The sequence below is a fragment of the Aedes albopictus genome, chromosome 1, assembly GCF_035046485.1.
Source record: "Aedes albopictus strain Foshan chromosome 1, AalbF5, whole genome shotgun sequence".
Lineage (NCBI taxonomy): Eukaryota > Metazoa > Arthropoda > Insecta > Diptera > Culicidae > Aedes > Aedes albopictus.
This window is the reverse complement of record NC_085136.1, coordinates 228,836,006-228,853,030: the sequence shown is the minus strand read 5'-3', so window position 1 is coordinate 228,853,030 and position 17,025 is coordinate 228,836,006. Positions and strand designations below refer to the sequence as shown.

The 17,025-nt window shown below is 42.3% G+C and overlaps 1 protein-coding gene across 1 annotated transcript in view; it reads right to left on the bottom strand.

Moving 5' to 3' along the window:
• Nucleotides 1-17,025, bottom strand: part of LOC109429947 (homeobox protein Nkx-2.4) — a 241,495-nt gene that overhangs the window by 192,254 nt on the left and 32,216 nt on the right. The gene's annotated exons all lie outside the window — the stretch shown is intronic.

Below are 17,025 nucleotides of genomic sequence, written 5' to 3'. Positions count from 1 at the left end.
AATGTATAAGTGAGACTAGCCCAATGATGAAGTTGGAAATTTCTGATTTTGTGCTTGATGGATTCTGCTGGAGCCTGGTAAGCTCCAATCCATATCCTCGAGAGGGTTGCTGCGTCTCTGATGAGCCGTGGGATCCGGTTGGATCCAATAATAGTAAATCCATACCCTCGAGCGGGTTGGTGCGTCTCTGATGAGGCGTGAGATCCGGTTGGATCTAATGAGAGAAAATCCATACCCTCGAGAGGGTTGGTGCGTCTCTGATGAGGCGTGAGATCCGGTTGGATCTAATGAGAGAAAATCCATACCCTCGAGAGGGTTGGTGCGTCTCTGATGAGCCGTGGGATCCGGTTGGATCCAATAATTGTAAATCCATACCCTCGAGCGGGTTGGTGCGTCTCTGATGAGGCGTGAGATCCGGTTGGATCTAATGAGAGAAAATCCATACCCTCGAGCGGGTTGGTGCGTCTCTGATGAGGCGTGAGATCCGGTTGGATCTAATGAGAGAAAATCCATACCCTCGAGAGGGTTGGTGCGTCTCTGATGAGCCGTGGGATCCGGTTGGATCCAATAATTGTAAATCCATACCCTCGAGCGGGTTGGTGCGTCTCTGATGAGGCGTGAGATCCGGTTGGATCTAATGAGAGAAAATCCATACCCTCGAGCGGGTTGGTGCGTCTCTGATGAGGCGTGAGATCCGGCTGGATCTAATGAGAGAAAATCCATACCCTCGAGCGGGTTGGTGCGTCTCTGATGAGGCGTGAGATCCGGTTGGATCTAATGAGAGAAAATCCATACCCTCGAGCGGGTTGGTGCGTCTCTGATGAGGCGTGAGATCCGGTTGGATCTAATGAGAGAAACCCATACCCTCGAGAGGGTTGGTGCGTCTCTGATGAGGCGTGAGATCCGGTTGGATCTAATGAGAGAAAATCCATACCCTCGAGCGGGTTGGTGCGTCTCTGATGAGGCGTGAGATCCGGTTGGATCTAATGAGAGAAACTCATACCCTCGAGAGGGTTGATGCGTCTCTGATGAGCCGTGGGATCCGGTTGGATCTAATAATAGTAAATCCATACCCTCGAGCGGGTTGGTGCGTCTCTGATATGCCGTGGGATCCGGTTGGATCTAATGAGAGGAAATACATACCCTGGAGCGGGTTGGTGCGTGAGAAGACATGAGATGGCATTTAGACCCTAGCACAACTTCTTAGAGCTGCTGAAAACATAGCTCAATAAAGCTCGAGCTGAGTATACGTTACTTTATGTTGCACATTTTTTCGGGTGCAAAATGCATGGTAGTCGTAGCACAGCGCTAGCGCGTCCGAGTTGCATCGCGGTCCAGGTTCATAGCAGTCTAGGTTCAATTCCCGAATTAGAATTAGAGTGCATTTTGTCATATAATACACTATAAAGCGAAATCAATGTTCTATATCCAGCGTCATGGTTACTTGGGCGTTTAGCGTAATACGCGCATTAACTTAGGAATCTATAATTTTACAAGAACGAAACACCCCTTGAATTGAACGGCAATTCCCAAACAGTTCAAGCAAATTCCCTTGGAATTCATCTTTGAAGTAAATTCACAATATTGTTGTAAATTTGTATCTTCGAGTGAATTCATGATTAAGGAAGGGGTGATGGGTCTATTCGATAATATCTAGTCTTTCAGCGGTCTGGAAGATGACGGGATCAGTTTGATAGTTTTATGGATTGATGAATCCTTGAAATACATAATATCCGATTGAATCAAATTGAAGATATTGCATGGTTGAGCAGTGTGACGGTGAACAATTGATATCAATCCGATTAAAGCTCCAAACTTCGGCAATACTTCAATTTGTTGGTTTTGTTTTTTTTTTGTATCAATCGCTCTATTTTAATCTGTATGCTCATCCTAATTTATCTACTAGTATATAGCTACAAAACATGAATAACGGGTAAACCTGATTGTATTTGATCTATACTTAATATTTTTTAATCTATTTACAGGTTTTCTTTATAATTTTTTTTGCAGGTGTCAAATCTCTATTTTTTGTTAAGTAATTCAATACCAATATTTTTCGAACCTTAAAAAATAATGTTAGAGTAGGGGAGAAGGAGGATGTAGGAAGAAATATAAATACATAAAATTGTTCGTTATTAGATTAGAAATTTATTATATAAATACATTAAATTGTTCGTTTTAGGATTAGAAATTCATTATCATTTATTTGAAATTTTCTTGTTTAAAAATAAATAAATTAGGATTTGTATCACTGTTGCTTCATTTTACCAAATAACGCGAGAACGGAGTCGGGCACATGACTGCAACCCTGGCCTTCATAGAAGCCGAAGACAGGATGGCACCTGGGACGGCACGAGCTTTGTGCATGGTGCTCTATATGTGATGGTGTGCGTGATATTCGAGCGCATGAACGAACGAGATGAACGAGACACAGGAAAGAAAAGATCAGTTATGTGAAAGACGTAGTGAAGAAAAGTCGTGTTGTAGTTGGCTTGAAAAAAATAAAAGAAATTCTGAATGGAATATGAAAAAAATGTATTATTTAATTTAAACGAAGAATTCCTACAATAAAGTCCAAGTCTGTTGCCTTTCTCATCTGCTCCACCAATGCACCATGGGAATGGTGTGATCAAACTAGTATTTAAACCATGAAAAACAAAACAGTTTGGGCATTTCGAGGGTTGAAAATGATATGGGATGAGGATGATTCAGTGGTAAGCTTGGTGGTGACGAACGCAGGAAATGAAGCAGGAGAAGCAATGTTTATATAAATTTTCGGGAAACGTTTCAGAAGAATAGAGAAACGAGCTGGAGTTTGTCTTGATTGAAAAAAATGGAATAATTAACATAACCAGTTTTCATTATCTATTTAACAACACCATTCCGATAAACATTCCAACAACAAAAATAATCCCGTTCCGTCAATCCCGTCCGACATGGATGTTTAAAATGTATTGATCATGACCGACTCGAGTCTGTTTTGGTCGAAAACTATTTTGATTGATATAAACGTCATGTGCTCCAAGCCCTGTGACAGCACTGACAAACTTCTTTACAGCTTGTAGGCTTTATATAGGCTTACAGGGCTTAATTTAGTTCTTACTGGTTATAGTGCCCATAAGCATTAGGAATGCTTATATAGAGCTATTTAGCACTGAAAAGCTGTTTAATGGCTGTTATAATGCTCAGAACAGTGCTTAGTGGTTACCTGGGTAGGTACTTTGGCCGTACGCCTACCTACACTCAGCGAAAAAAAAATAGCGAAATTCATCGAAATCAGGCCAAACATTTCAATAGGATCTATCTGCATTTGAGAGGCTCTCTTTGTTCACTTTCTCTTTCAGTTATTGCAATGTAATGGTACACTTTTTAACAATTTTTTCAGTACAAATCAAAAGACGATTGTTTTGACCATCGTTCAATGCAAGGAGACAATCATAATACAAATAAACAGCTGCGATATTAACGAAAGAGAGGGAAACCAAAGAGAGCCTCTCTTCTGCAGATTGGACCTGTTGGGAGGTAGGGCTTGAGAAGTCCTTTGAGCAAACACCTTGATTTGTGGGTGTAGAGCTAAAAGCTATTAAAATTTATTAGAATCTTGATATTGTTTCTTACGCAACTACTTACATCGGTATCTCTTGATCCCTTTCAAATCCCAACAAGTTATCATAAATATCCTAGCTGAGTCCGATTAGTGAGCTACAAAAAGTTCATAATGCATCTATTAACTATAATTCATGATTTTAGTTCCAATTCAGGAACTCACGGTTTTTTAACCTCAACTCAGAATCAATCTTCCAGTGATAGGATATATGTATAGAATACGATTTGGCGGTTTGCCACCTAAGCAATAATATTGGGATAAGTTTCATTAAATTCAATTAATTCCGATTAATTCTTATTAAACTTACGATTTTTCAATATTTGAAATAAGCAAAATTACGTGAAAAATAATTATTAAACTTCGCCAAATTCACAAATGCGGTCCACTTCACTACCATGCATAGATCATTCTTCCCTCTTCATATTGTTTCTCTTCCATTCTCATATGCCATCGATGACAACTTCAGTTGTCACTGTGACAATCTTCCGAGGGGCGCTCCGACGTTGGCGTAGTTATGAGGGATCGGTGCGAACTGCCGTAACAGCTCCCCGACCCGTAAGGCTGGTCAGGTAACTCCGGTCCAGCTTTACTCGCTGCTACATCCAACCGCGCCAACTTTGACACTGGTCGGTGTACCATACCACCAGCAGTCTGTACGACCGCAGCACGGACTCGTCCATCACGCCCAATGATGAGTTCAGCTACTCGTCCTCGAATCCATCCGTTACGTATTTTCTCCTCGACTATTAGAACTAAATCGTCAACCTGGATTGGTTTCACCTCGTCGAACCATTTCGTCCGACGTGCGATTGTCGGTAGATATTCTCGCACCCACCGACGCCAGAACTGATCTACCAACGTTCTGCATAGATTCCAATCATTCCTGCTTACTTGTTTCGGGTCCGCCAATGTTTTCGGTGTATGTGCTACACCATTTGAGCTCATCAGTAAAAAATGGTTTGGTGTTAGAGATTCCTGCTGAGCTGTCTCCAGAGGAATATAAGTAAGGGGCCTCGAGTTCACCACACTCTCAGCTTCGGCCAGCACTGTCGCTAAAGACTCTTCATTTGGTGTTCGTGGAGTATCCATTGCGGCTAGCGCAGTTTTCACCGATCGCACAAGTCGCTCCCATGCTCCACCCATATGGGGAGCTCCTGGTGGGTTAAACACCCAATTGGTGTTTGCGTTAGTGAATGTTTCCGCTAGCTTACGATCGATTGTGCTCATCTCCATCTTCAGTTCATTGCTCGAACCCACGAAATTCGTTCCTCTATCGCTGCGGATCTCGACTGGAGCTCCTCGGCGTGCGATGAATCGTCTGATCGCCATCTTACACGATTCTGCTGAAAGAGCGTGAACGACCTCGAGGTGTACTGCTCTGGTAGTCATACAAGTGAACAGTGCGACCCACCGTTTGGCAGAACTACGGTTCACTTTGACGGCAATGGGACCAAAGTAGTCGATACCCACGTATGAAAAGGGACGTACGTATGGCTGTAACCTGGCCACAGGGAGTGGTGCCATTCGGGGTATAGCTGGAGTTGACTTCTTCACCTTGCAGGTCGTACACTCCTTAGAAACGTTGCGCACAAGCGACCGCAGTTGAGAGATGTGGAAACGTTGCCTCACCTCGTTAACTACGGTTTCGTTATTTGCGTGAAGATATTTTTCGTGATACCATGCGACTAGCATCCGCGTCACCCGATGATCCTTGGGCAAGACTATAGGACACCTCGTGTCATATGATGCAAATGCTGCTGCGACGATCCTACTATCTGAACGAATGACTCCGGCTTCGTCCAGGTACGGCGACAACTTGCGAATCGTGCTAGACTTCTCCAGACGCACTTGTCGATTTGACTGCTTGCCTTCAACGCTGTCCAGAGCCGTGGCTTCATCAGGATATCGTTCAGTCTGGATCCAACGGAAAATGGTTGCTTCGGCCTTCACGAGCTCCTCCTGCGTAAGCGGACCGTTATGCAGTTGTTCTTTGTTCACCTTCCGCCGCAAATTTCGAACGTAGCGATGAACGTGTCCTACTGTGCGATGCAAACGCTTCCAGTTGGAATACCGCTCCCATTCCACAAATTGGACTATGTATCAAGCAGGATCGAAGTTCTTCGTCGGTTGTCTCATTGGTTGAATACGTGCTCGTTGTCCAAAGTTCTTCTGGCAGATACAGCTCTTCTTCCCCGCGAAACCAACGACTATCCGCAGACAGATGGGGGCCATTCCCCCACTTGGTCGCATCGTCTGCCACGTTTTTCTTCGTTGGTACCCATCGCCAATCCTCAGCTTTTGATTTAGATAAAATCTCACCCACTCTGCAAGCGACGAACTGTCGATAGTTGCGGTGGTCCGAGTTAATCCAGGCCAACACTGTCTTCGAATCACTCCAGTAGGAAACTTTCTCAATTATCAGCGAGTGACCATTGAGTATGGATTTTGCCAAACGTACACCGATGACTGCAGCCATTAGCTCTAGACGAGGAATCGAGTGCGCTTTTAACGGAGCTACCTTCGACTTTGCTCCTACCAGAGCTACCTTTATCTCGTCAGGAAACACCGCACGCAAATACCCCACGCAAGCGTACGCCTCTTCGCTGGCATCCACGTAGACATGCAACTGCAACGATACGATATCCTTCGCCGAATGATGCGGGAAATAGCTGCGCGGGATTTTAATCTGGTCCAGATAGCGAAACAAATAAGTCCACCGTTCCCACTTTTCAAGTAATTTCTCCGGGATCAGTTGATCCCAATCAGTCTTTGCTCGCCACAGGTCCTGAATCAGTATCTTGCCATGAATCAGGAAGAAGCATAATAGCCCTGCTGGATCGAACGGGCTCATAACTACTCGCAAGGCTTGTCGTTTGGTCGGGTGCTTTGTTTCCGTTGCCAAGGTAGACGAAAATGTGAAGACATCTTCATCAGGCCTCCAGTACATCCCAAGTACGCGTTCTGTTGAGCCGTTTTTATCTAGCTGGAGACACTTCTTCGTTGCTGGATCGCTTTCTCCGACTCGTGCTAGCACCTCTTTGGAGTTCGACAGCCAGTTCCGTAAATGAAACCCACCTTGGGAATGGACGTACTTGACCTCTAGCGCCAATTTCACAGCTTCTTCAACGTCGTCAACGCTGTCCAAATAATCGTCCACATAATGCTTCCGAATTATAGCGTTTGCTGCGGCCGGATATGCTTCTGAATACTGTTCGGCGTTTACATTTTTAACGTATTGCGCCGAACATGGCGAACACGTTGCTCCAAACGTGGCCACATCCATCAAATAGAGTAATGCGGGGCAAAAGTTCGCACGGGGCAAAAGTTCGCAGTGGGTCTTTTTCTCAACACGAGTTAAGAACCCAAACAAATTTGCATGGGTTCGACACATAATCAGGCCAGTTACTCGTCAACAAAAATTAGAAGGATTTCGTTATGGTGTGGCAGAGTTATGCGAAAAAATGTGTTTCTAGGTGTTTTGATAGATTTGTTGGGCTTTTTCGAATAAGAATTTGTAGTAACAGGAAGAAGAAGATTCTCAAAATCTCTTGATGTTGGAGAATCGTTATTCCATAGTAGTTCAAGAGGTGCACTCAAATAAACAATAAACTACTAGTGCTTCTTGCAGAAAGGGACATTATTAAAACCTTGACGGTGGGGCAAAAGTTCGCAGTAGCTGTGGGGCAAAAGTTCGCACTAGCTTTCTGAATGTAGTACATCAATAAAATTACAGAATCTTTGCAGTAATGATGGTTTCGTATAGAAACTACTATATGTGTATAATATGTGTAGTATGTACCCTGAAATCGTTCCGGCAGAGGGTTTGAATTTTGTTTTGTAAGAAGATCCATTGTAAGGCAAACATTATGTTCACCCATTTAAATCAAGAAATGAAAAATGGGTAATAAACATTTTAAAACATTTTCTTCGTCATCCTCGTCGTGTCTTTTCGTATGTTTCTGAAGGTCATGTTATGTTCTTCTACTTTACCGGGGTCTTTCATAGCTTAGTTTGCAAATTCACAGTTATAATTCATCACCATACTGACGGGGATAAGATTCGATTACGGTCCCGTTCAATAGTTTTGCGGCATATTTGATTTTTTTTAATGTATTTTGTGCAACACATGTCTCTATGATTACCCCACAATGTATTTTGATAACTTCAGTTATACAGGAAAGGACAGCTTCTTGTTAGTAGATGTGAAAGTCTTCATAAAGTACATTGTATTCCAAAGCTGAACACCAGGTCGTATTCCAGTTGGGCCGTAAAGCTAAGAACAGAAAGAAACAGATTTAACGGCTAAAGTGAAAGGACGAACATGAATTACCATGAAATAAATGAACATCACACCAATAAACTATGCTAATCAACGTGCGAACTTTTGCCCCGCATAATGCGAACTTTTGCCCCCACTATGGGGCAAAAGTTCGCATTGGAGTACTTGCATTAAAAATTGTATTACTGAAACTACGAAAAGAACGCGAAAAAATCTAGTACTACGTTTTGAAGGCACCATGATAGGGACCCGTTTAACGAAGAAAAACGATATTATTTTTGTGAGAATCTTTCTCTGTAATGATTATTCAACAACTGTATTCATTATTTGTATACACTTTATTACCGATACTTCAATATTACATACAATGATTCACACTCCAGACAACAATAACAACATCTCCACACATGACAGATACTCAATGTAAACATACACGCTAAACGTAAAAGAGTAATACAATAATTTATTATGTGCATACCACAAGGTACCACATCTCGTTTTTTCTCCAGATCCGCAGCAAGGTCACTCCACGTTGTTTCGCTTATAGTCTCCTCAGTTTATGAACGTCTCGCTTCAGTCTCACATCAGAATTAGAAGTACAGTCATCCATTTGGTCATCCATCTCTGTTCGGCATTTTGGTAAATTACTTGGTCGTTACTTGTGGTTGTACCTAAAAAGAAATATTATTTGACCCAAATATTTTCCCAAATCCCAAAATATTTTTAATACTTAGTGTCAAGCTAAATATTACCTTTGCTGATGATTGAATTGCTTTCCTCTTCTCAAATGTTTTCAATGACAGCTAGCATGCAAACATTGTATACTGCCCACTGATTTTTTTTTGACATGTCCTTTCATAGAAGAATCTCATACAAAAGGTATGTATATTCAGATTATTATTCAGACATTTTTTTTAACTAATATGTCGGAACACTGCACGAATGTTACAGTGGAGAAATTATCAATATCCATTAACTCGTTTTCGAATCAAAGTGTCCAAGTGTCATACACACACTATTTCATTTTATGTTTTTTTAGCGAACTTTGCTGGAACTCGTTTCTTGTTCAGAATATATTAAGAAGTTTGGCTTTACAGATTTTGTTTTCTAAATATCGAAGGGATTGATACTTTTTTTAAATCAAATCACGATTTCTAAAAACGTCACTTGTCCAAAGCAATATTTGTATTACTAGTTTTAGCTAAATAGTAATTTGAAAACTTGAAAACATTCTGTTTTTGAATTATATTTAATATATATTGTTCACAAAACTCGCACCCGCACTAGCTGTTTGAAAGTATAGTAGAATATTAATATTCATTCTTTTTTTCATGTTGTAATCCTATAATTATCTCAAATTTTTAATACATACATCATCGTCGCAGTACCAAATCGAAGTCACGCATTTAAGCACATGCAAAGTTGCAGTTGTGACGTAAATTTGAACCGGTTGCTGGTATTGCGCATCATTAAGCTACTTAAGAGCTGAAATTAGCACTAATCTAAATCGAGTTGCTATATTTATAAGTAGGTTAAACATCAATTTTCGCACCGCCAGTCACTTCGGCTTCCAACCGAAAACGTAATGATAGTAGCCAATTATTATATACAAAGCAATTTTCTCTAGATAACAAAATAAATCGATCATCTTATTGGAGCACTTTTCGACGGTTCACCTATATAGGTGTCCACGTTTTTAGGAATCATGTTTCCGATAATTTCGGAATTCCCATGATTTACCATTTACCTTTCAAACTGAATGAGTTTATTTTTACGGTTTGGTCGTTCAATAGGTTTACATTCTTCGATGCATATTTTCCCTCATTAACTGGTGATTCGTGCTCAATCAAACCTATTTTAACATTACAAAACCAAAAATTTGTTCCTTTGATGTCGCTCTTTTGGGTTCTGAACTGTAGGACTTATTTTAATGGTGTACCTCCAAAATATTGCAAAAGCACCTCAACATGTTATGTTCTCACTCTAGATACCTAATGAAGCTATCTCAACAAGCCTTTTCCAAATTATTCGCATTCAATGTACCGTCAAATTTTAGAACTTTTAATCTTTAAGTAACTCTGATTTTCTACATATGCTCATCATATTGATAATATTCTCAGTTCGTTGGATCGGACTAGAATATTCTGCATTATTGCAAAGCTCAATCATCTGTCTATCATATCACTTATTTCACATTTTTTCGATGAAATACATCCTCATATTTTTTTTGTTAACGACTACAAGTCTGACGTAGTGCACACTGACCATGATTGTCTGTGTCATGATGGCCCTTACGCTTGCCTCTACGATTCATTTATTTGTACTGAAACAATTTAAAGCACGTTTTTATTCAAATTTTCAATGAACTTATTAACACAAATATCACTTATACATGTACACGCATTTTTATTGGTAAAAATCCATGAATTTCATATATACATTTTATTTATACACTCGTACTCGTTTTCCACGCTGGATCACACATAAAATCGATGGACCTTATATAAACTATGTGTATCTACACATGAAAAGGGTTATCTATGACAAATTGCAAAAATCTATGTGAGCGACACATGCATACAATATTTGAAGTTTTTTCAGTGTATGAAATCTAAAAATTCAAACAAGGTAACATGTTAATAAATGGTACCTGTTTGCATTAATAAGCTCGACTGAAAAACAAACCTCATAATCCAGCTTTCATTAGATATATCTATTCCTGTAGTTACAGAAATGATTATCTTTTGTTATTCCAATATCTTGTGCTTTTGATATACTGTACGTTATTCTCCTCAATAATAGTTTCAATACTTCTTTAACTGATCAAAATTTGTCTCTTCCTGTAAGGAAATTATTGTGCAGAATTTGTTGTTGAGCGTACTGCTGAACCTTGTTCTCTAACTTGTGCCACAGTTCTTGGCAAGATTGCCCACTCATTAGCAAAAATGGCACTATATGCAGTGTTAGGCAATCATAAGTCAAAATGCCCCTCCTGACAACACCCGATACATTTTATATTCAAAGACTTCAGAAGTGATTACTCAAGAACTCACTGTACAGTAGACGTTCGATAACTGCAACATGTTTACGTTTCACTTAGCGAACGAAATTCGGTAACTGCAACGACTGACAGATGTCAACAAATTGTCAAACGACAAAAAATAACCGTGAACGTGATCCGACTGTTCAATTGGGCTAACATGGCGCACCATTTTGACGTTTGGCGGTGCGATAACTGCAAATTTGTTGCACTTACCGGACTTGCAGTTAAAAAGCATTGCAGTTAAATCGTTTTCACCGACCGAACGTCTACTGTACTTGAATCGCATAAACATTTAGTGGCATTCAATAGGTTATAAAGAGCTTTTTACTCGAATTCCTGAGACTTCTAGTTAAGCCGAAAAGTTTCATTTTTTATTGTTCGATTTTTTTTTAAATATCCAATTCAACTAGCCATTTGACTAGCATGATACTTAACAGGTTAGTGGTTAGCAACTGCTCTGAATATGTCGTCTAGCTTCAACGAATGCTTTAACTGTCATTTTGACTTCCTATCTTGCAAACTACCAAGACAGTTTAATTATTCTCACACATTGATGTTAATTTTCTTGAAGTTACATTTTCAGTCTTGTAACAGGACAAAGCATTAGTTAAATCATGTCTTCATGTTAATTTGGTTTCAGGAGCCAACCCTTTTTACGTCTCGTAGACTTATTATACTTTACTGAGCAATGATAACTTCAATATATATCACCTGAGGTGGGTCCACAACAATCTCAGTATCTGCTCAGTTATATTCGCATTTGGAACATATTCAAATACTATTCTTTCCTGTTTTTCTAGTCACGCTCAGCCTAAAGTTTAGTTTTGTCTTTCGCCTTCTCAGCTGCCACTTAATTGGTGTGAAATTTCATTTTTAATGGTTCAATTTAACTAAAAAGCCTAGATTGGAGTTCAAGAGAAATCGCTCAAGAAACTTCTAGAACGATTCCTGTCAGAAACTTTCTACGGTGACTGCCATTTGAACTGTCATTTCTTCGCAATTGCGTACTGCGATCGAAGAAAAAATGGTTTCTTGAGTGATTCAGCCAAGGGATTTCCCATGCCTCAAGATAGGTCGAGAAATTCCTTGTGATCTGCAAACAGCCCTTAAATCTGCGTTGGCTGGTAATCTGTTTCTTACGAAATTTACAACACTGTTGCGTTTTTGGTACTTTAATCTTTAATAACACAATTCGCCTCATACGGCTCTACAAAGAAACGACTATATCTGCCTTGCAGGTCTTACCGCCTTCAACGGCATTTCCACCTTCAACGGCATTGCCACCTTCAACGGCTTTTTCCGCCTTCAACAGCTTTTCACTCTCCGACGGATCTTTCCGTTATCGACAGTTTTTCGCCTTAGTCGGCTCTTCTGCCTATAACATTTTTCCTGCTTTCCGCCTTCAACGGCTTTTCTATCTGTAATCCTTTCCGCCTTTTACGGCTATTTCAAGAATGTCGCCTCCATTAGCTTTTATCGCCTTCATTGGCTTTCATCGCCTTCACTGGCTTTTAACAGCAACGGCAAAATTTGATTTCAAAATATTGTTTCACCTCTACGCCTTCCTCGGCCATCCGGTTAACAAATCAATACTTCATTCATCATTCACAATCAACAAAACTTAGGTTTTCTTCACAGTTCTTTATTTCTTTATCTGACAATAGCGATTGTCATCGATTTGAACTAAACAATACCGATCACCATCAAAATCTCTCACAGGTTGATCATTGTCATTAGTCGAAGGTACAAATAGATTGTTTGATTCATATTGAACAGTTAGTACACAATATTTACCATTTTGATTCCAATGTTGAAATTCAATCACAAGTCATCACCTGGAGGTCATCACCACTCTGCATGCACCACACACACACACCACTCATCTCTTTCTTTTTCCAAAGACAACACTTCCCGAACCGAAATTAAACTAATTTCACATGCACTGTTCACCGTTCTCGTCGCCAATGTGAGAATCTTTCTCTGTAATGATTATTCAACAACTGTATTCATTATTTGTATACACTTTATTACCGATACTTCAATATTACATACAATGATTCACACTCCAGACAACAATAACAACATCTCCACACATGACAGATACTCAATGTAAACATACACGCTAAACGTAAAAGAGTAATACAATAATTTATTATGTGCATACCACAATTTTCTTTTCGTTTAATAGCTATTTTGTGAAGTCTGTTAGGTGCGAACTTTTGCCCCGCATTACTCTACACTTCTGGTTCCTGAGTGGCGTCCTCTCGCCACAGTAAACGTTGCGCATGTCGATCATCACGATGAATCCGTATCTGGTGGAACATTTCCTTAAGATCTGCACACAGAGCTATGCGCTTCTCCCGGAAACCGAAAAGAACATCCAGCAACGTCCGCAGAAGATCTGGCCCTTTTAGCAGCATCGTATTGAGTGAGACTCCGTCCACTTTTGCCGCCGCATCGCAGAAAATTCGAATTTTTGACGGTTTCTTCGGATTGATGACAACCCCTAACGGCAAATACCACGTACGCCGTGGATCCGCCTCATCGAGTTCTTCCCGAGTAGCTTTGTGGATATATCCCTTTGCTTGATACTCGGATATCTGTCTTGTCACACTCTCTCCGATGATGGGATCGTTCCGCATACGTCTCTCTAAGCACTGCAACCGTCGAACTGCCATGCCGTAGCTGTCCGGAAATTCGAAGCGATCGTACTTCCAAAGGAGCCCTGTTTCGAACCGCTGGCCGATACGCTTCGTGGTTTCTTTCAGTATTCGATGAGCTCGTTGAACCTCCTCGGACTCTGTTGGCGGTATTTGCATTACTCCCAGACTTTCTACCGAGAAGAACTGCTCAACCAGCTCATGCAGCGTTTGATCCTCCTCCTGGCACTCGCAGATGTGGAAACTGTGGGCTTGATCCACGGACTTCTCTTGACTAGACCCGTAAACCGTCCATCCAAGCCGCGATTTCGCTGCAATTGGCTCTCCGGGCTGACCATCACGAAGCTTGAGCGTTGATGTAACGTGGGCGTTGTCGTTGCCAATCAAAATTTGGGGTTGCGCATTGTCATAATCTGCTATTGGAAGACCTTTCAGGTATGGGAATGCTTCCGAGATTTCAGCATACCGCAACGATTGTCTTGGCAAATCCAACTTACTCACTGTGCGTACGTCCGTCAGAGAATGTCTAGATAAGCTTGAATGTCCTGCGATTTCCAAAGTTACCCGCTGCGAGTTCGCTTCCGTCCTTTTCACGTTTGCCGTCCACTGAAGACACAATGGTTGCATTTCTCCGACAACACCGAGCTGCTTCACCACTTCTTCGTCAACAAGTGTTTTCTCTGACCCGTCGTCCAAGAAGGCGTATACGGACACGGAACGGTTATTGCCATGTCTTACCGGCAAAATGATGATTGGTAGCGACTTTGGAACTGCTTGGCTTCGGATCATGCTGATCTTGTTTGTTTTCCACCTGCACGTTATTTCCTGTTGGTCGTCCATCACGATTACCTTGCTTGCTGCCATCTGTGCATCGCTTGATATCACTGGAGTCTTGCTTGGAATGTAGCAATGGATGATGTCGCCGCTGGCAGCCCTCAGTATCGCATTGCTTACGGATTTTGCATGGTCTCCTGCCGTGGGCTCCTAGACAAAGTCGACACAAGTTAAGCTGCTGTATCGTTTTCCAGCGCTCGTCCACAGTCTTTTTGCGAAATTCCGAGCAATCCTTGACACGATGTTCCGGATTTTGACAGATTAGACAAGCTGGGCTGGATCTGCGCTTCGAATCTTCTGTTGCTACTTTCGGTGTGACCGGGGCCGAATCTTCCGTCGTGTGAGTTCCGCAGAAATTCTTATCCTTGCCGATCTTTTCTTTCATCAGTCGGGGTTGCTGTTTTGGATCGTACTGCAGTGTGACGTCGGTTGCTGCGCGTACTAACGTCTCCATGTACTGGGCGAAAGAACGGATATTCACTTCTCCACACCTTTGCTTGTACAGCGACCAGTCCAGCTTCATGTGCGCCGGGAGCTTCTCTACCAACTCGAACAATAGCATCGGGTTGTTGAGATGCGCTTCGTGTCTTCCGGCTTCTAAATGGTCGCTAAGGTTTTGCACTGCCATACCGAATCCAATCAGCGTATCTAGTCTGTCCTGCTTCGGCGCGGGAACTCCTCTGATCTTTTGCAGTAACGCGTGTATCAACAGCTCCGGTCGGCCGTTCAACGTCTCCAATGTAGCAAGTACGTGTGGGACACTCGCCGGTAAAAGCAGTCGACTCCGGACCGATTCCAAGGCATGTCCTTTAAGGCACCGCTGCAGTCTTGCTAGGTTTTCCGAGTCCGAAAACCCACACGCCTGAGTAGAGTTTGCGTATGCACTAATAAACAGTGGTCAATCCTCCGGATTTCCGGAAAAGGTCGGCAACTCCTTGGTCATAACGTGTCTCGCCGCTAACTGCTGGGGTGTTGGTCCGTAGTACACCGGTAGCAGCTGTGGATGTGGTTGTCCATGCTGTGACCGTTGTTCTGGATCTCTACGCTGCAATTCTGGATCTTTCGCTGGCGGTTGTTGTAGACCCGGTTGTCCTGGCTCGAATTCAGCAGGTATTGGTTGCCTGGGATGCAAACCTCCGAGTAGATCAGCTACAGTCACCACACCACTATTTCGATCAACACTACTTCGATTCACTTCGTTTGTTCGAATGAACTGCGCGGAAACTTGGCCACACGGATTATCGAAATGTACACCGCGTGACTGAATACCCATCAAGGACCGATTGAAAGGCAATGATGCACCAACGTTCGAGACAGTGGGAAAATTAGGAGTGCTAGGATTTGAATGCTCTAGGGTGGTTCTGAGACTGCTTACACTAGGCCCTAAAGGAGCAGGGGGAATTTGGCAAATATTCGTACAGTTCCTACTAGTTGTCGATAGAATAGTGCTTTCTGTTCGACCTATCAAACCTCCTAACGTTGGCTCCATTGCTGACTGCCCTAATGAAATACCTGCCAACGCCACTTCAAGAACTCCCTGTTTGCTAGTTGGTTGCTGCTCGCCGTCCTGCCTAGCTGGTGTTGTTGTGGTCGTTGTCGTCGTTTCGCTGATCGTAGGGACAGTCGGAGCCTGCTCCGTCGAGGCTGCCATCGTCGAATTCAACGCTCTCCATCGCCGAACCTTGCTGGATGAACTTTCCACCGATCCAACGCTCCTTATATCCTCGTCATCACCACCCTCCTGGGCGATTATATCCCGCAGCCGGAATGACTCGTTCATCACGGTCTCCTCTAGCTGCAGCTGCAGTTGCTCGAGGGCTGCCTCGTCTTCCGCCTTCTTTTGCTGAAATAGCAACTCCGCCTCCTTATGCTTCCGATCTTGCTCTCGTCGCTGTAGCTCCAGGCGCTTCACTGCGAGAGCTTTCTGTGCTTCGAGTTTCTCCAGTTCTAAGCGCGCCCTGGACGCCCTGCTGGAGCACGCAGAACTTACACTTCCCGCTTTCCTGCTTGGTGCTTTGTCCACCGGTACTTGAGTGGAGGGTTTCTGGCATTTCGGACAGTTAAACACTCTGTCGAGCTCGGCAATGCTGTCGTTGACGCCCACGCACTCGAAATGCCACCAAGAACCGCAGTGGCAGCAACTAACCATCCGGTCGGTATCCGCTGCTCCACAAGCCTGGCAGTGGTTTTTCACTTTCCGTGAGCCTTTCGTACTTCTCGACATCTCGTACGATCTTTTAGAATTGTTGGGAGGTAGGGCTTGAGAAGTCCTTTGAGCAAACACCTTGATTTGTGGGTGTAGAGCTAAAAGCTATTAAAATTTATTAGAATCTTGATATTGTTTCTTACGCAACTACTTACATCGGTATCTCTTGATCCCTTTCAAATCCCAACAAGTTATCATAAATATCCTAGCTGAGTCCGATTAGTGAGCTACAAAAAGTTCATAATGCATCTATTAACTATAATTCATGATTTTAGTTCCAATTCAGGAACTCACGGTTTTTTAACCTCAACTCAGAATCAATCTTCCAGTGATAGGATATATGTATAGAATACGATTTGGCGGTTTGCCACCTAAGCAATAACATTGGGATAAGTT